This window comes from Cavia porcellus, unplaced genomic scaffold (assembly GCF_034190915.1).
Source record: "Cavia porcellus strain 051 isolate PalLab524CR breed Dunkin Hartley unplaced genomic scaffold, mCavPor4.1 scaffold_11, whole genome shotgun sequence".
Classification (NCBI taxonomy): Eukaryota; Metazoa; Chordata; class Mammalia; order Rodentia; family Caviidae; genus Cavia; species Cavia porcellus.
The window spans coordinates 32,863,233-32,883,406 of record NW_026947494.1 but is presented as its reverse complement, the minus strand read 5'-3'; the positions used below and the strand labels follow the sequence as shown (position 1 = coordinate 32,883,406).

Here is a 20,174-nt window from a genome sequence, read left to right as displayed (position 1 = left end):
ACAATTCCATAATATTTATAAGCACCAGAGTTCTATTGGTTTTATGATCCCGATAATTAAGTATGAAAAAAATGTGAATTCCTAGCTTATAAATGTTCGCTAAGATACGCTGTGCAGTACCCTCTGCCGAGCAATGTAAATATGTCAGCATTTTAAAGATCTCTCACATTTCATTTCTTTCGAGGGAGTAGGAAACGCTATGGAAATCAGTGCAGATAAAGTCCTAGGTCTACGCTTGACTGCAGATACAGGGTAATACACAATCTTCGTTCATGTCAGATACACACCTCATTTGGAGAGATGATACAGATGCGAACGTATTTTATCCTGAGCCCCTAAGGAGAATATTGTCCTCATAGCTGGATATGCAGGATAAAATTCCCCACACAAACACGGCGTGTTTTTGCTATGCACACATAGATTTCCCTCCAAATTCAGCGCGTGCACCTCTGAGATGGAGACAACCACTCGTTCTACTTTGGAAATAGCAGCTGGGACCCACGGCCCGTCAGGAAAGTGAGTTGCAAAGGCAGCTCTTTGTGTGCCAAGGGCCCCCGGGGTAGGGATGACTTCGCGTGCCACATCACTCAAAGCGGCGATCCAGGGAACGGATTTATGAAACGCAGCCCGGCGGATCCCACCCCTTTCCTCCAGAGTTTCCCTTTCCTGTCCTCATTTGCACCGGCCCCCGCCCGGCCGCCCGCCCACGCCGGTCTGGAGCTGCGGGCGGCGCCCCACGCCTGCCGCTCGCGCGCGGGGTCCGGGCGATCGCCCCCAGCTGGCGGGGCGGGGCGGGGTGAGTGGGGGCGGGGCGGGGTGAGTGGGGGCGGGGCCCGGGAGGCAGGGAAGAGTTAAGTTTGGAAGGCTCTGCAGACACGTTGAGGGGGAGTTACCGAGCCCAGGCAGCAAAAACATCCCGGCGCATTCCTGGGGAGTCCTCAGCTGCCAGCATCTGATTAGAACCATATCTCTCGCCGGGAGTGGCCGCGCGGCTCGAGCTCCGGCCCGCGGCTATTTAAGCGGGGCCACCGCGGCGCTGCGCTGCAGCCCGGAGGCTCCGCGCGGGAAGTCATGCTCGCCTCGCACAGGCGCTAGGAGCTGGTGAGTAGCTTCGCAGTCCTTCTCCCCGCTGGCTCCATTTTTGTGTGTTTTTGCTTTTGTGACGTGGGTGCAGACCTTGGGCTGTGGGGAATATCTTAAAATGAGACTGCCCTTGGGACACGAGCTAGTTTGAGTCCTGCATCTGTGGAATGAGCCCACGGAATGCTTTTACCTTGGCGTCCGACTCTTGATGCCCATCTGTGACATTTACCGAGTGCCTCCTTTGTGTGTGTGAGTGTAAAAACTCCGTGGGGCAGCCCTGGTAGGACTCTAGGACTCCAGTGTGGCCGCTGACCGCCTAATTAACTCTTCGAAGCGTGTTTATTTTTGCCGAGTGACCAAGGCTGAGGACCTGGCTTGTCTGGTGGACTGACAACGCGTGGCATTAAAATGTGAACTTTGTCTTACACCAGCATTCCTGAGGAAGTATCAGCAAAGGCACTTAAAGAACTTGTTTTAAATCCTAGAAGTGCTTGCTTGATTGCTGTAGACTGGTTGGAAAGATTGAGAATTTTAGAAAAGGGGCAAAATGAATGGGTTAAAATCTTGGAGCCCTCCTCAACCTAGCGGTTTTCATAGCATAGAGCTGACTCTGTTATTTGTTTCTGCTGTCTTTCCTTCTTAATTCCTAGCCTGGAATTCAGGTCCGCAGTCGGTTTCAGCAGGGAGCTGTTTGGTTCCAAAGGGAAATTTAACTGAATTGAAAACACTTAAAGAATCTGGATGTTATCTCCACCCCATTGCTCCCTCCGCTTTTTTTTCCCCTCTTTCTTTTCACTTGGGTTTGGAAGGACGAAAGGAGAAGAGGAGGAACCAGCTTCCAGGCAGATGGAAGGGCTTAAGCTTTATGGAGGAGCCACTTCATGCATAGTAAATGTTGCTATTGCTCCATAAAGTGGCTTCATGAAAAAATTTCTGGCCCTAATGAGGCAAAGTAGGAGAATGAGGGAGAAGAAAGTAAGATGTAACTCAAAGAGATGTAATTAATGGCAAAGAAGGCAGCAACAAAAATGCCTTCGAGCTCTCTGATAGGGGTTCTGGAATGGCTTTGATAAGATACAGAGTTGATTTCTTCCTGTTCTCCCTTTTTTTAGACAGGGTCACCTTATGTAGATGAGGCTGGCCTTGAACTCAAGGCAGTCCTGCCTCACTCTTCCAAGTGCTGGGATTGCTTACAGTTATGGTCTTAAGACAACATGCTTCTCCACTGATCTTTCTTATAATATTGAGGTTAGTTCTCCACCCAAAGCATCTGTTGGTTTCTAGAGAAGGGAACTAGTCGAGGGCAGGGTTGAACCTCACTACTACCAAATGGCTGGGCACCATGTGGCTTACCCTGGGTTAGGCTGCCTTGCCCTGGGCTAGGTATCCCACTCACCTCATGGCTTCTGTCTCTCTCCTCATAGAAAGCAAACAGGCTTGAGGGACACTATAAGCAAGTTTATTGCTGAGATTCTTTAGGAATATTTGAGGTCTCTTTGAAGAAAGATCTTTTGGGTGGAGCGCGCGTCTCCAGAAGAAACAATGCCACATTTCATGCTACCTGGAGAGTGCCATCTGGCGAGTAAGTCTCTTAAGAGACAGTGCAGAGGGAGCCTGGAGTTCTTCTCTGATGTGTGTTTCAGTCATGTGCTTCTTCCAAATTCGTCATCCGTTTTTGCCTATCGGTTCCTGCTTACGGCCACCTGGATTCTTTTCCTCATGAAAAATTTCCTTGGCGAATAATTTTATTCTTCTATTCTTACTCAGACCAATCCCTTCTTATCCACTGACCACCCTAGAAAATGGATTAGTAAGCTACACCCTCTTACATCTTACTGAATGAGCAGAAGGAGCTTGTAGAGGAATGCTTGCAACTTTGAGTACTAACACACAAGTATTTGCTGTTTTAGTAACTTTTGACACAATGCTCTTGATTTTCACCTGAGGATGTAGTAGAGGGAAGGAAGGCACACATTTTTTAAAAAGTGTTGGCTGATCTGTAAAGAACAAAACCCATGCTTTGCCTTTTTTTTTTTTCATTCTTGCTTTGCCTTTCTATGCAGACTTTGTAAGCTTGTAGATTAAACCAAAGCTGCCACATTGGGCCTGTTTGTTGTCTTGCCTCAAAGGTTGAGTAGATTAGAGTTGTCTTGTGGGGCGTTAAAGGCATTGCCTTTGAGGCACCACTGGCAGGAGGATGGTACCTGAAATTTGGAAGCTGCTTACCAGCTGGCCAGGGTGCTGTTGGCCTCAGCCATGCCTCAGTTACCTGAAAGTTGAGAGGACCGGAAAGCATATGCTTTGCCCAGTGGCCCGTGGCCAGTAGGAGGCTTTGTGAAGATTTGGGTTTGGGTTGGGACATGAATTACACTTTTATTTTTTTAACTCTCTTCTTTAACTGTAAGCCTAAGTTTTCTACTGCAGATGCTTTGACTTGAATGGCTTTGAAGGAAGGCCCATGTGTTTCTTTTCCTCATTATTTCAACTTTTCTTAAAGACAAAGCTAAGGTGCTAAAATGCATTGGAAGGCTGTGGAAGCCCAGGCTCTCTGGGTGCCGAGGCTCACCAGAAGTCAAGTGTCCCTGTTGTCAACCTGGGAGTTTTAGGTAACTGGCTAAACTCATCAGGCTTCCTAGCATCAGACGTAGCCTGAATGGGACTGGACTGGCAATATGAAATACCTGAATAACAGGATGTGGTATTTTAAAATTCTCTCTGGCACTGCTGTGTAATACTAAAGTTGAAGTGGAGCTACTGAACTGCCCAGAGGTCGGCTGAAGTCATATCCAGATGAAAGAACTTTGACATCCAGTGTGTGTTTAAGAGAAGCCTAGATTGTGGTAAGGTGCTCTCATGATTAACCACAAGAGTCAGAACAAAAGCGGGTTATCATATCCCCTCTTGGAGCTAAAAATCAGCCAAATTCCTTGCGTGGAAACAAATGCTGCTGGGTGTGGATACAAAGGGCTACTGGCATCTCTGCTAGAAGCTGCCACTCCTGGGGGGGTGCTGGAAAGCTTGAGTTCTGAGGTTTTGTTCCTTGCTTGGTTCCAGTCCCATCTACATGATTGCTGGTAAAGTGACCCTAGGTGCATTGCATAATCTCTCTGTGCTGAGGTATTCTTATCTGGAGAAGAATAATAGTATTTACCCTGAGGTTGTTGGGAAAAGAAGTTAATCTAACATGCTTGGAATATACCTTCTGATTTAGAAAGGTTTATTCATTTTTTGTTCCCAGAACTACTGAATTATACGTCTCTGTAAAAACTGAAGGCACGTAGAGATTTTTCTCATCAAAATTGGATACCACCTACCTGAAAAATGTTAATCATTCAAACACTTAATATTAACAAAGCCGGGGTGTTTGCTTGTTTTCACGCTAGAACGGCCAGGGAGTTACTCTGTGTTCTGGACCTGGCCGCCTGCTGTTTGGTTTTGGTCAAAATGACCTCTGGTCTCCTTTAAGTCTTTTGCACACTCTCTGAGACTCCCTACGGAGAAGGAGCAATCCTTCCCCCTGGAGTCAGCATTCTAGCTGAGGAAGTGGGAAGGGAGGGACCACCCGGGCTAAACAGAGTAAGTAGCCTAGAAATGAAAATTCTTCCCGGTGCAAGCAGAGGCCCCGTCCTATCCTTGCCCTCATAGCTGGGCAGCTTGCCATGACCACTCAGGCCCCTTCCCGCATCCTTCTGCTACCCTGGAAGGAAGCCTGCCTCTCCTATGGCAAGCAGAATCTCAACAAATTGCTTCCTGGTCTAAAAATGGATGTTACTAAGTGGCGTACAATCTCCTCTCTACTTAACACCACCCTTCCCCCATCCCTCAAACTTATTTTAATCCCAGTACTTAACTTTCTGATCTTTGCTAGCTTCATGTAGACAGCAAACTATGAAGGCTTATGATGTTTCATAAACGTAAAAGTTACTGCCTCAGTTTAGCAGACTGGCAAGTTTTCTGTACTGTCATAATTTATACAAGCTAGCTGGAGGCAAGTGACCTTTAGCTGATGTAAGCTGGTAAGAATTTCAAGTGAAATGGGGCAGGCTGAGTAACTGTTAAGTTGTAGGGAAGTTACCAGGAAGCAGAATGTCTGACAACTACCACTTAGGTTTTCAGGTAACCGCAAAGTAGAGAGGGGGATAAAAAGAAGTAACAATGCAATTTATTTTACTTTATTTTATTTTATTTTTTTAGACAGGGTCTCTGTAGACTAGGCTGGCCCTGAACTCTTTTTGTAGCCCAGGTTGGCCTCAGATTCCTACCCATCCTCCTACCCCAGCCTCCTAACTGCTGGGACTACAGGCATACACCGCCTGGCCCGTCTGAAAGTAACAATTCCAGAAAGATGAGTTTAAAATACTGTTTAGTGATTGGAGATGTAGCTCAATGGTAGAACACTTACCTAGCATGCAAAAGACCTTCAGTTTGGACACCAGCACTACAAAAACAAACAAACAAATAAATAAATAAATTTCTTTAACCTGGAAGAAATTTGGGTGGTAGATATATGGTTTCATGTTTTCTTTTGGTGAAAGGCTACTACTCAGTTCTCTAGCAGTATAATGCAAAGTGTTACTCCAAACTACTCTTAGATTCTTACGTGACAGATGAGCTGCTGTCTGTAAATTCACAAGCAAATGAACTAACTCAGTCTCACAAGACTGGTCATTGTGTATTTCCCAGGTAAAGAGAACTTCACCAAGACCGTGGTTCTGAGTGTGATTTCCATTCCAGTTCCACTGAGACAGACTCTAGCAAGGGAATCCAAAAAGTTCCCCATGGAGTCTAAGAGTAACGTTTCAAGTTGTTTTATGATTCAATTTTTCAGTAAAAAGCATAACAAAGTGTTTCAACTCCTACAGCCACAGAAATAATAAAGCAACTGGACTTAAATGCAGTTTCCTTTTATTGACTCCTAGGATCCAGATAGATGAATCAGCATAGATTTGGGACATTCTTCCCAGGGCTTTCTCAATGCTTGGAAAATCAGTATACTCTTATTTTTATCTTATCACCTCACTTCTAAATCCTTTCTTCTCTGTTGGCATTTTTAAAGAGTATAATTAATCTCCATTTATTAGGAGACTATCCTACTTTCAAATTTTTTTTTTAATCTAGCTTCTTTTAAAGACTCCAGTAAACTAGATCATTACCCTTGAACCAGATGATTTTCTCTAACCTATAAAACATTTTACACTTTTTTATGCTGTGTCCAGAAAAAGCGCAGATGAAGGCCTCTCCATAAATGAATCGACCCCACTTAGTTTTTATGGAGTTTTATGTTTTATGAAGCAGTGTTCCATTCTTCCCTTTGACTTTCACACTGAGTAACTTGTAATGGGAAAGACAGTTCCATTTTCCCCTCCAGTCTCATCTGCAGCTGTCAGGTTGGCCAAGATCATATTGCCAAGTAGTAGAGCCAGGATTCAAGCACAAGCCTCTGATTTGCATCTTGGGGTTTATCTGAATATTTCTAACTATGTATATATGAAATATGGTGCAGGGTTGGCAGTAGAAAAATATCCCAGTGAGTAGAAATAGAAAAGAAAATCTTCATGTGAGGCAAAGCAGGTAGAATCCAGAGCTAACCGACCTGCACTGGACGGCCGCTCTGCCCTTTCTCAAACTAGCTGTGCAGTGCCCCTGACCTTTAGCTGCCACACCCTCCTTGCACAACAGCCTTGCGAGTGACTGCTGTTATGCAGAGTGATGCTTAGCAGAGATCACACCTGAGACCCAAAAGCACAGGGTGGGATCCAAAAACTGCAGGTTGGAACGTTGGCCTGGAGAAGATAGCATTGCTTCGCGGTAAGAGCTGGCGTTCTGAACTTCTAGTGAGTGGGGACTGCTGATGACTGTGTCTTCAAGCCAGCCTTGGGGCAGGACACAAGGTAGTGACATCTGAGCCTCATTGTCTCCAGTAGGCGGGTGATTTGCTTCAAATGAAAAAGGAAAAACAAAACTTGCTCAAAGCACCTGCCTCTTCAGACCTGAACCTCGTAGAACTACATTTCTCCCTGCAGTAACCAAGATCAGCCGATAATAGAAAACGTTCTTGTTCTTACTGTTAGTGACTAGAATGAAAATTAGACTAACTTTTCTTTGTATTTTGAAGTGATGAAATGAGTGAGTCCACAGGGGAATGTGACAGTGCTTCATGAGCCAGTAGATGTACAAGGTGCTACTTTAAACTGGCAGGACACTTGAGTCCTCTTTCAGGGGTAGGTTAACAAATATCCCAAATACTGGAAGGTAAAATATAAACCCTTTCTTGTGTCCAGTGGATACAGCTGCCTTCCCAGCTCTGAATACTTCATCCCAGTGACCTCACTCATTTTTCATGTTTTAAATATCCTATTAGGTGACCAATAACTGTTCTAATATTCTACATTATGGGATTCAGATGCTAAAGTGCTTTTTGATACCCCTTAGTAGATTGAGCATCAGTAGCAACAGGGAGATATCAGGAGCAGATACAAAGCAGAAATAATTACACATGAGCAGAAATAAGCCAAGTGTGTTTGAATATAGGTCAGAGAGTTGACATTGTCGTATGTAGAACACTGAAATGGTCTGGTCTTAGGGGGCAGTGTTAATGCATTATGGAAGCAGGAGTGTTGTCCTCTTAAGTCAGATTAGAAGTCACAGTGGGGCCGGTGATACAGCTCAGTAGCACAGCACCTGTTTGGCGAGTCTTATTCCTAGTACCAAAAAGTAAAAAATGAAGTCACAATGCTGTACATGTCAAATATCTGAGTTTTCAAGGAAAGTCTCAATTGTATTTTAACCAGATTGGCCCTGGATTTTATTGCTATTATTGTTACCAATTTTATTTTTGGTTGATCCTCCTTTCTCTCTAAAATTAAATATTTTAAATGCAATCTTATCTTTTTATTTGTTGGGTTTTTTGGGGGGGTTGTTTGTTGTTTGTTTGCTGCTGTTGTTTCTTTTGTATTTTTTTGTTTGTTTTCTGTCTGTTAAGATAGGGTCTCACTATGTAGTCCAGGCTGTTCTTGAACTTAGTATGTAGTCCATGCTGGTCAGTGATCCTCCTGCCTTAGCCTCCTGAGTGCTGGGACATAGGCATGTATGTGGCATGTGCTGCCATGCCCAGAAGTGTTTTTGGTTTTTGAGACAGCGTCTCACTGTGTATCTCAGATTGACCTTGAACTCAGTACTGTAGCCCAGGCTAGCCTGAAACCCATGGTGATCCTTCTGCCTCAGCCTCCTGAATGCTGGGATGATAGGCGTGTGACACCATGCCCAGGTTTTAAAGTGCACCACTCTTTACCAGATATTTTAGAGTTTAGATAAGTGGAGTAAATGGTTCCCTGGTCTCAAAAGTTCTATTGAATTGAGGGAAGTGTTTTATACAATCAGAAGGCAACATGCTCAATGTGGAAAAATAGTACAGCTGATAAAAGGCCCTTGGAGACCATACACGTTTTGAGTGGACTTCAAAGGAGTTTAAGTAGATGTAGGCAATCACAGGCTAGGGAGGTGACATCCAAAGGCTTAGTGTGTCCATGTCTCTGTTCAGAGGAAACAGAAGTGACCAGCCTTTCTAGACAGTAGGCTGGTGTGCATGTGTTTATTCTGCAGTGGGCTTTGGATCTCACCTGAGTATGAATGCAGAAATTGACCCCCAATAACCCAATTAATATAATCAGGAACGGCTGGGAGGCTGTGGGGCACTTGTACAAAATTAATTCATAAAGGAAGCTCAAGTACAGCTAGAACTATTATGCTTTTAATTCTTAGTGAGACTTTTTTGAGAAAATGGAAGAATTAATTGCACATACTTCAATGTATAAACAAGTACCTATGCTGCATGTGTAGAAAAGCAGAAGTACCCTGCAGCAAGTCAGCTAATCACAAAGGACAAGGAAAACGTTACAAGGTGGTGTAGCTTTTAGGGAAAAGCGCATTTGGAGGGGCTGGTTGGGGAGAGATGCTGAAACACAGAAATAAAAAAATAGGGATCTGGGTGTGGTGGTGCATGTCTCTAATCTTAGTGCTTTGGAAGCTGAGGCAGGAGAACTGCAAATTTGAGTCCTACTTGGACAATTTAGTAAGACCCCACCTCAAAATTTAAAAAAATCAAAAGCAGAGGGAATATAGCTCAGTACAAAGGCCCTAGGTTCAATCCCCAGTAACACTAGAAAAAAAAGGTGGAAAGAATAAAAATATGAAAATAAAGGGAAATTATGAAAAACAGAGGGCCAAGGTGTGCCAGATTCAGTGAACGGATGAGCAATCTAGGAATTAATCTTAGCTTCATACAAAGCTATAGACTACACATTATAGCTCTTTGAAATATATGCAAAACCAATTCTGTGAGTCTGTTTCTAGTTAATGTACAGCAATGCAAACATTTGGCTTTCTTTTTATTTATTTTTCTTTGGGCCATGCTGGGGATTGAACCTAGGGCCTCACACATTCTAAGCATTCTAAATGTTCATTCTAAATGTCATTCTGTACATTCTAAATGTTCTACCGCTGAGCTATACTCCTCAGTCCCCAATACTTAGCTTTCTATACAAAACTCTTTCATAAAAATAACAAACATGACCAAGACCTGTGCTGGACTCTGGACTCTTATAGAGGCTTCCTATTGCTATTGTGGGGGTGGGGGAAGGCTGACAGAACCAAATGCTGCCTAGTGTTCCCTGGATAGTGGTCTTACAAGTAGGTAATGCTTTTCAAACACCCCCAGTCATGGGACTCTTTTCATAGTGAATCTGAAGTTCAGAAGTTTGACCTATTGTGACCTGAAAGTGACTCGTGTGCTTAGGGAATCTAGTAAATGACAGTGCACGAGACGTGTTTGGTTCTAACATGCAGACATTTGCATTGCCTCTGAATTGTTTGCACCCCTACAGCAGCAAACTGAACACTAACTGAACATAGGATTTCCTCTGCTATTTAAAAAGGTGGTGCTGATTCCAAATTTTGAAAATCTTTTTTTTTTTATCGGTACCGGGAATCGAACTCACGACCGCCTGCTTGCAAGGCAGGTGCTTATGCCGCTGAGCTAAATCCCCAGCCCTTGGTTTATTCTGCCCCTATTTTTTTTTTTTTTTTTTTTTTTTTATCGGTACTGGGGATCGAACTTACAACTACACACTTGCAAGGAAGGCGCTTATGCAGCTGGGCTAAATCCCCAGCCCTGCTCCTATTCTTTTTTTTTTTTTTTTTTTGTCTTTTTCCTTTTATCGGTACCGGGGATCAAACTCATGACTGCCTGCTTGCAAGGCAGGCATTTATGCCGCTGAGCTAAATCCCCAGCCCTGATTCCAAATTTTGGATTGATTGATTGATCAACTGACTAATTGTAGTCCTGGGGACTGAACTCAGGGCCTCCCACATGCAAGTTAAGAGCCCTGCCACGAAGCTACATCCTCAGCCCCTTTTTTCACAAATTTTATTTGGAAACAGCATCTCATTGTTGTCCAGACTGGCCTTGAATTTGGGGCCTTTTGCCTCAGTTAACACCCCTCACCCTGCCCACCCCTTAGCTGGGATTATAGGCTGGCACTACCAAGCCTGAGCCAGAAATTTGAATTTTAAGGTAACTGTACAGGACATATCATTGCTACTATTTAATTCTCTTATGTATTACACAGATATTCCCTTCCCCTGGCACTGGTAGGAAGCTGCTTCTCTAGAGCACAGTGTGGGTACAGGAGTCTCACAAAATTTAAATATAAGTAGCCCCATGTAATTATTGTTTTAAGTATATATCATAATTTAAAGACGATTGAATAATTAGCTCTTAGAACAAAAATAAAGTCTTTTCTTGGTTGATAACAGTAAGAAAGTGATTTTTAACTGTTTTATTTTTTGGTTTTTTGGGACAGTGTCTCACCAGGCAGTCTTGACTGCCTTAAACTGATCCTCCTGCCTCAGCCTCCCGAGTACTGGGATTATAGGCATATGCCACCAACCATAGCTAGCAATTTATATACAATGCCTTGAAGTAGTAATAAGTTATCTTTCTATTACAAAACATGATTGAAGTTAATGAACCTTTTGGACCCTCATCAGAAATACTTCTTGCAAAGCACTAGGCACCAGTTGAAACTATTGCTCGCTTGTTTTTTCTCCCTTCCTGTCCTGCACACCCCAGAAAAGAGACCATGCCTTCTTTTTCATGGTACCATAGCCTCAAAGAGCACTTTGGCACATACTAAGTGTTCTGTAAACAGTAACCACATGACCAGGTAAATGAGCAGCTAAAGCCTCTCGAATTTACATTGCTAAGTTAAATTTATTATATAGTGAGCGAAAGGAACAACTTCAGTCTGCCTTATCAACTGACCCCCACTTCCTTCTTAACTTTCAGTCTATAATGAGAAATAGCTGTATGTTTTTCTAGCTGATGCCCACTCAGAGGCTAAGAAAGGAAGACAAGCCGTTACTGAAGTTCTGCGGGGCTGTTGTCTTCCTGAGTTGTACCAGTGGAGCGGCCCCCTTACGCCTCTGCTTGTCTGACCCAGTGGATGCTGGCTAGTAATAATGGCAATGAATAATTTTCAATTTGGTATTTCATCCACGGACACCTTTTTGCTTCTTGCTTTTAAAAGTGCCTTCCAAACTGTTTATTAAATACTAGTTGGAATTGAGAAAATAGATGAAACTTTTGACTCTGGGCTAAATAATTAATCACTTGAACTCACCATAATTTCTTCCCAGCTGGTGCAGCTGTATTTTATAATGTGCTGGTGTTATCCATTCAGCTTTTTAAAAATGCTGACGTTAGATTGCAGTTGATCAGCATCTGCACAGCGCTCAGTGTGGCCAAGAATCTCAGGCCGAAAAGCAGCAATAAGCCAGATCCTTCTCGACTTCAAAATTCTTACACCAAAGAACTTTCTAAAAATCTTTCAATGCCAACCTTAATGTTGAATTTTCGGTTTATGAAGAGCTTGTCCAATAGCTTTGGATAGGGAAGCATCAGCTAATGATGTCTGAAATGGTACTGTGGAGGCTTCGGATCCTTGAGTAGGGCGCCTGTTCTTTTTGAAGGTTCTCTTAGCTTCAGCTGTATTAAATGTGAACAAAGCCTACACTAGAGACTACAGGTTTACTTTTTATCTATTATTTATGTTTTGCATTTTAAGAAATAAACCCCTGGGCTTTGTGCATGTTAGGCAAGCTTTCTACTACTGAAGTATCCTCCCAGCCCTACCTACATCTTAAATATGATTATGTGACAAATTGGGACATTTCTAAGGAAGTTAATTTTAACAATAAAAAAGGCACATCACCCTCATATCTCATGAACAGCATATCACTTGAACAGCATTTTTCTAGCCTGGCCTTCCTATATTTTTAATGGTTATGACAAATGTGTACATAAAGGGAAAAATTCTGTATATATTCTGTCTCACACAAGAAACTATAATGATGTGACTATTTTAGTGGAGAGCTGCCTTTAACTTGAAAATATTATTTCAGTTATAAAGACTTAGGAAACTGACATTGGGGAAGTACTTATTTTAAAGAATTAAATTGATCTTATGAAGATTGTAACATAAATAGTCTTTGAATTGATTAAAATCCATCTTTAGGACACTCCTGTTTATTTGAAGTTTGAGGGTCACTGAGCATCGTAGCTTGTCAAGGAAGGATAACCTTGGATCTGACATTTGAGATTGTTAGACCTTAACCTTTCAATTAAAAGATTTTGTTTTCAGAAGATTTGCCAAGTATTTAAATAAAAGAAACTGGCAGTGTGGAGTCACTCAAAGTGGCAAGTCCATGCAAACATCAGACCACGAAACTTTCTGACCCTTCGTTGCCTCTCAGTACTCAGATTTGTCACCATCCCAACCTCCACACCATCACTCAGAACCTCAAAGTCTCCTCAGTCCTGTCTAGACAACTCAGAGTGTCATAAGCCCCCCTAATCCAGCTCGCCCCACCTTTCAGCCTTAACCCCAGCATAGCCCAGCCCCAGCCCGAGATCTTTGCCAAACTCACATGGATAATCTTTATGCATTACTATGAGTTCCTCTTCCCCAAATGGACTTTCTAGCTGCTATGTGTTCCACCTACCTTTGAAGAACTAGCTTAACTTTCTTCTGCTTTTATTGTCCAAGGCAAAAAGGTTAAAGCACAGGCATTAGATGTGTGTGACTTGGTTGTTGAACTCTTGTGTTTCTGCTTCCTCTCTGCTCAAATAAGAATGGTACTGTACTGTCTTCCCCAGAGAATTAAATGAGAGAGTCTTAACATCACAACTGGTATAAAATAAACATTAACAAACTCAGTTTTTTTTTTTTTTTTTTGAGACAGGGTCCCACTATGTAGCCCAGGCTGGCCTTGAACTTGCAGCAATCCTGAGGCCTCAGCACCCCAAGTGGCTGGGATTATAGCCACCATGCAACTTTTAAAAATTTATTCCTTCTGTATTTCTAAGGAAGCTGCCTCAGCATCCCTGATACTGTGTCCCAACTTATTACCTTACTCTGTTCTTTTTCTCTCAAAAGTATTCATCATTTTCTGCAAGCCTGTCTGTAATGCATTTCTCTCTTTCTCCCTGCTAGAGTATAAACCCCTAAGTCTTATCTATGGATCTAAGCCAAGCTTCAGAAGAATACCTGGCACATAGTAGGGAAGTAACTTGCTTAAGCAGATCAGTGGCATTTGGGGGACAGTTGATTTCCATTCTAAACCATAATGGCTTTGAGGAGGGATCCATGCAGTCTGAAAAAAAAAAAAAAAGACTATATTTGAAGACATTGGTAATTTTCTAAGAGTCACAACCTCAGAGCAAAATCACAACTAAGTATGATTTACCATTTGTATGGTCAGACTGGCAAGGCTCAGTGTGAGAAGACCTAAGGTTTCAGAGTTTAAAAAGATGCCTTTTGTTTTTTCCCCTTTAAAGGAATTTCTCCAAAGTGGAATTTGGGATGGGGTCTCATCACTGGAAAGATTGAGTCTGAGAAAGAAACTTAATTCCTACCCATGTCTGATAATTAGCCCTAAAGTAGAACTTTGCTTGCTTTTGTGGGAACAGGCAAATTTTTGATGTTGTTTCTTTCCTGGTTCTCCGTGGAACTATTTCCTGGCCTCCGCAGCATGTTAGTGAAGGCAGACATTACTAGTTACAAACCATTGCTACTATAAACATTTGTCTGATTTCAAATTTTGTGACGCTATAATGTTTCTGTGGGGTGTGGAAGAGCTTGATTGCTACTTTTTGAGGATTTGTCTTAACTTCCTTGTTTGTAGCAGTGAGTCTTTTTAATAAAGATTGGATTAGGAATTTAATAGTGGCTTTCAAAGAAGACTTGTCTTTGCATTGGGCTATAGAGTTCAACTAAGGAAACAAATGATCTAATTGCATTCCTTGATGCTAAATATGCCTACATTACAGGCGCAGAAAATAACAGATGCTACAATAGAATAAATCTGCCTACAACTTCCAGAGACAACTCAACTTACCCTTCTTTAATGGCCAAATAGGGATCCTGAAAAAGGCTACAAGTGGAGTCCCTGTCTAATCACTTAAGTTCACCCTATGTTTTCCTTAAGGTTTGAGGTGCAGGATCTTGCAACAGGTTTAGAGAAGAAAGTGGTTTAGAGAAGAAAGGAAACTGCCTTAAGGAGACACAGGAGGCAGTAGAGGTAATAAAACATCTTGCCTAAATATGTATTTTATACTTCCCTTATAGTGCCTCATTGATGTAGATATCCCTGTGTAGTTCAGTATAAACAAAGTATCTCATCAAGGCCCAAGAGGTCTCACATGAAGCCCAACAAAGTGGCATTTAATGAGAAATCATTCCTGTTCATTCCTCGTGTGCCAGACCTGTGCACCAGAGTGGCTGGTGCCATGACAACATCTTAACAAGGCAGTGACACCTGGAAAGAGTGGTGTGCATGCTACAAGCCTGGAAGGAAGAGAAAAGGAAGATGTCTCATTCATCTGCTGACTCTGAAAAAGCATCCCAGAGGCAAGTCGGAGTTTTAAATCAGTCTTTTGCCCTAAAGTCAAGACATGACCATTTAAGTGATTCATGTGAGTCTGAGTACAAGCAGTATCCTTAGTAACTTGGTAGGAAGAATGATTTCTTGCCAATACTCTGGTAATTAGAAAATAGACTATAGCTTATTGGGTGGTTTTTTGTTTTGTTTTGTTTTTAGTTCAATTGTAAGATAACATGGTAATCTGCATCCTTAACGTAAGTTAAACTTTACTAACCAAGGAGCAGAAGGTTACCTGTGTCAGAGTTACTCTTAAAGCACCACAGCTGGAGCTGATTTTGAATAAAATATTTTAAAAGACACAGCTATAGATCATGTAGATAAATCTTCATAGTCTAGGAGCCCAGAAAAACTAAGCTCTCTTACTATGTAAATTTATCATCTCAAATAATTAAAGCCTTTGGGAAGTAGGAGTATATTTGATCCCATATGATTTGGTGATCTGTTTAGTTAATGCATGGCCTTGTAAAATATCCAAACTGAATCACCAGCTAAGCAATGTAAAGTTCATACGAAGTAGCACAATGCATGAGTAAAGCTTCATATTAGTATAAGGTTAAGACTAATTTTCTCAGTCTCATAGACTGATATCTGGATCAAAAGCAAAAAGACTATTTTCAGTGATAAGCGGAAGAAAACTAGTATTTTTCAAGGTTGTTTCTTAATGCTCTCTCAGGGTCTTACCTTAAAAAAATAGAAAAATACAAGCTAGACATTAGTGTTTCATATCTGTAATTCCAGCACTGAGGAGGCTGAGACAGGATTGCTAGGAGTTTGAGGCCAGCCTGGGTTACACAGTGAATTCAAGTCCAAGCTAAACTACATAAAAGAAACAAGAAAATGCAGTAAATGAAATAAATATGTGAAACATGAGCCTTTGAGATTTTTGTTTCATGATACAATAGTTTTCTTAGATATCTCATTTGCATGCAGCTGGTACAAATTCTTTCTTCTCCCCTCCACTAGCCTGTAATAATTACAATGCTATTAGAGATTACTTAACCCAGTGGAATATGTGTATTAGAAAATGTTCAGAGTCACTCACTAAATGCTAAAACAAAAGTTTTTAGAATAATTTTTTTTTTAAACTGGTACAGATTAAGGTGATCCTTGAGATATTTCCTTGTGTTCTTAGGTTATTTATAACCAAGAAATAAGACCAGGGAGCTGTGTATTCATTTCCTAATAAGTCTCAGTTCTTTGAAATACTGCCATCCATGTTAATCGTTAAAGGTCACATCAATGATTTTCCACAGGTGGTATAGAAATTGACTCCTTAAAGGCTATTTTAGATTAGGAGCATTGTTTAGTGTTTGGGATTGCATGGGTGGTGCTGTCCTAAAATCTCTTACATAGAGTTTGAGTCACCTTGTTTGAATCACCTTTCTAAACTTGGTGACAGAGCAGCTTAGGGCGTCTCGGGCTCACTCTCCAAGAGATTGTTTGAATTTGTCTATTCTCTCTCTTTCTCCTTCTCTCTGTCTCTCTTTTTTTCTTTTTTCTTTTTCTTTTTTTCAGTAACGCTAAGCACATTTCAGGGCAGGTAGATCAGCCATTTCAAGACTTTTTGAATTTTATCCTTTAAATTTTTAAGAGTAGAATAGTAATACCATCACCTGAAGAAGCCAGATAAGTTGTGTATAAAGACCTGAAATTATCTAAGGTTACCTTATTGTTAACCAATCCAGTTTGGTCAAGAACCATTAAGTAAGAAAATGGACTTCATATTTTTTTTTTTTCTTCTGAAAGAGCTCTCCTGACCTTTTAAATAATATTCTGAAAACTTCCTAACCTGCAGGATGCTAGAACATTTGTATTTGGAGGGGAGAGGCTATTAATAAGACAAATACACTAATGTCAGAATTGTTTTACTGAGTGCACAAGATAACAGTAAATATTACTTTTTTTTTAATTATCACTAACCATTGGGGTTAATAGTTTTCTTGCAAATGAAACTTCAGTGCCCTGTTGGCTAAAAAATCTTGCCCAACTAGAATAGATTGTATCACACATGGAAATGTGAGCCAGTGATGAGTTTCTCACGGAAGAGCACTGCCAGCCCTAAGGGTAAAGTGAACACCACGACAAAGGGCATATTCTATCTATAGTCCTACCCAGAACCTTGACAAGATGTGTCAGAGGCAGATAACTTACTGATCTTGTGTTGGTCTATATAACAATTTTTGGGGGGATTTTGTTGCATATACAGAAACATCATAAAACAGAAGTTCCACCTGTCTGTGTACCCAGATTGTCTGTGCTCTGCAAAAGTTAAGGGCAATTGGCTTCTTCTTTCTTTAAACTCCTCGAAGCTCAACATGGCCCTGAAACATGAGTTACAGAAAGGTACAGAAACACTCAAGCAGTGGCTTTTGAGGATTATATAAATGTGGGGCTCTGCCTGGAAAGGGAAACCACATTGGAATTTTATATAATTCAGCCAGGCTGTTAAAGAAGTAACCAAATATCAGGCAATATTTCTTGCATTGGTTTTTGAAAGAGGAAAAATTTAAGATTACTCGCTTGCTTTTTAAGTGCCCTGGTGTGTTATATATCATAAAATAATTCCACTAGTGTACGTGGTTTTGAATTTATAGTGTAACATTTAAAACATAGATGCTTCTAAATAACATACTTTCTTTAATCCATGCAGCATCACACAGACTTTCAGGATGACCACTGTAATGGTTCTTGAGTAGAAAATGGAATGTGTTTAACAGTTTAGATTTATTAAAGCTACAGAAGTCACAGGCGGATAAATGAATAGATTTCATCTATTTCAATAAATAAATGAACGATTGTTTATTGAGATCCTAAGCTAGATCTGCTGCATATTGGTGTGGGCTTTTTCAGGATTATTTCGTATCAGAGTGAAAAAACATGACTTGAATGTTCTGTGAAACAGAGCTAAAGATTCTTATATATGATTTCACTTAAGAACTAGTTTGGAACTAGGAAAAGAAGTTAGTTTCGATAGAAGTGTGTAACCTAACTTAGAAAGGATAGCCTGAAAAACAATAAAATACTTACTGGTCAGTTTGTACACATGGACAAAGATACGGGAAGGGTGGTTAGAACAGTATTTGTGCATTTACCCAGGAATCAAGTGGTCTTTTTCCCCTCACCTGACTCATTAGCTTTTTGAATGCCTTTTCCTGTAAGAATCAAACACAATATCCATTGTACACTTAGGTGCCAAATATAAAATAAAACTCACCGTGTGCATTGTGGTTTTGTATGTTTGACAATGGTCCTCGCTTTGCCACTGCCCCAAAGGCCCTGAAATAGAAATATTCTAAGAACTTACATGTCCATAGTTATATATTTTTTAAAAATGTTGAGAACTCTAAAATTGTTGATATAAATTATTCATTCTTTCCAGGACACTTTCTTGCCACTGGATTTGGGCTGAGGAGGAAATAGAATGAAACGTAGTGTTCCACTTGGTTATGTGATGATACAGAACAAAGTTCTTCTAAACTCAGATTTTAAATCTGCTTTCTTTGTTGTACCTGTTCCAGTTCCCTGTAAATACTGTCACTGTTTCAAAGCCTTCTTCCATGAGCCTCTTCTTAAACTTTTTGGTTATTGTTACTTCAAAGCTATCAATCCAGACCCCATGGGAGTCCTCCCACCATCATTAGTGTGACACTGTGTCTCTGTTACAGTGCTGGTGCCGCCAGGCTGCTACTGAAGCTCAGTGGGTTTTACAGGCCCCTGAAGGAGATCCTCAGGGGCAGGCAGGTCTTGCAAGAGCACATGCTGGTAGGGGAGGGCTCAGCAGAGATGCTCTGCATCTGCAAGGCCTCCTAGTCAAGCAGGTTTTCCAGCACCATCCTCCTGCCCTGGTACCAGAACCCAAAGTGCTGAGGTGTTTTCTTTTTGGTTAGTTTTCAACTCCTAACCTTGGAACTCAAGTCTTTAGTCTAGACTGCTCTCCTTCTACCTGTTGGTAAACCTGCCACTCTTGCTTCTTAAACCACACGCAGTCAGACACCTTAATCCACTGGCCATTTCCCAGAAAAGCTTTGGCTCACTGTACAAACTTGCTTGTCAAGTGCTCTGCCACTTTTGAGCTTTCAAGCCCAGAGCATAGGGAGAAAGGCAGCCTTTGTTAAAGCCTTTTTACTTACCCCCTCCAAAGCCATATTATCCTTTCTCCCAGAATAATGGGTTCTTAACAGTTTTTCTTCTGAATTAATAGGAATCACTCATGGCTCATTTGCTACATGACTTGGTTATCTCCCTAAATAGAAAGAGCAGTAAGCCAAGTCTAGTGGCACACACTTTTAATCTTAGCACTCAGGAGGTTGAGGCAGAAGGATCTGCTCAAGGCCAGCCTATACTACATAGTGAGATCCAGGCTAGCCTGAACTACTACATAATGAGACCCTGTCTCAAAAAACCAAAAAGAATAAGAAAAACAAACAAAACCAACCAAACAAAAGAGAAGCAGCTAATGAGGTGTTTCAAGATGTGCTTAAATTATGACCGTGGGTTTAAAGATACCATCTGTACCTTGCCAATCTCTCTTCCATATGTGGCTCCTGAGGGACAAATGCCAGAAGAACAGCAGCATATAAAGAAACAAATACCAAAGCATTAGCGGAATCCGTGCTTAGTAATCCCTGAATGTGGAGTTCTGGTAAGGCCGTGCTGAGGCACAGTATACACTAGATCAGCAATCCCCATTCCTCCATGTCAAGCTATCCCCATACCCTGCCCTGCCAGATCATTAGAGATACAATGTACCATTGCCAGGTTGAACCAGCCCCAAGTGGTCTCCATCCCCGGGTAGCCACAATAGCCCACAACCACAATAAGCAAATGCAGATGCCAGCCATCTACAGCAATGACAAAAATGTGATTTTTGAGCCTCTGTAATTCCTGTGAACCAAAGTTCCAGTGTCACTTCTTCTAGAAGTGAGTTAAGGAGAAAGTCAGATTCCATTTTTCTTTTCTTTTTTCTTTTTGTCTTTTTTTCGTTTTTATCGGTACCAGGGGTCGAACTCACGACTGCCTGCTTGCAAGGCACTTATGCCGCTGAGCTAAATCCCCAGCCCCCAGATTTCACTTTTCCTACTCTGTGCAGT

General features: G+C 41.5%; 1 protein-coding gene across 7 annotated transcripts in view; it reads left to right on the top strand.

The window, feature by feature from the left end:
* The first annotated feature begins 831 nt into the window (after positions 1–831).
* Dab2 (DAB adaptor protein 2) overlaps positions 832–20,174 on the top strand; it is a 50,458-nt gene continuing 31,115 nt past the window's right edge. For 3 of the 7 annotated variants that reach the window (XM_063258111.1, XM_063258107.1, XM_063258106.1), the window contains exon 1: positions 833–1,101. The gene's annotated coding sequence lies outside the window, so the exon portion shown is untranslated. Of the gene's footprint in view, positions 1,102–14,628; positions 14,722–14,903; positions 15,051–20,174 lie in introns of all 7 variants that reach the window. The other 4 variants (XM_063258113.1, XM_063258112.1, XM_063258109.1 and 1 more) reach the window with 3 other exon arrangements.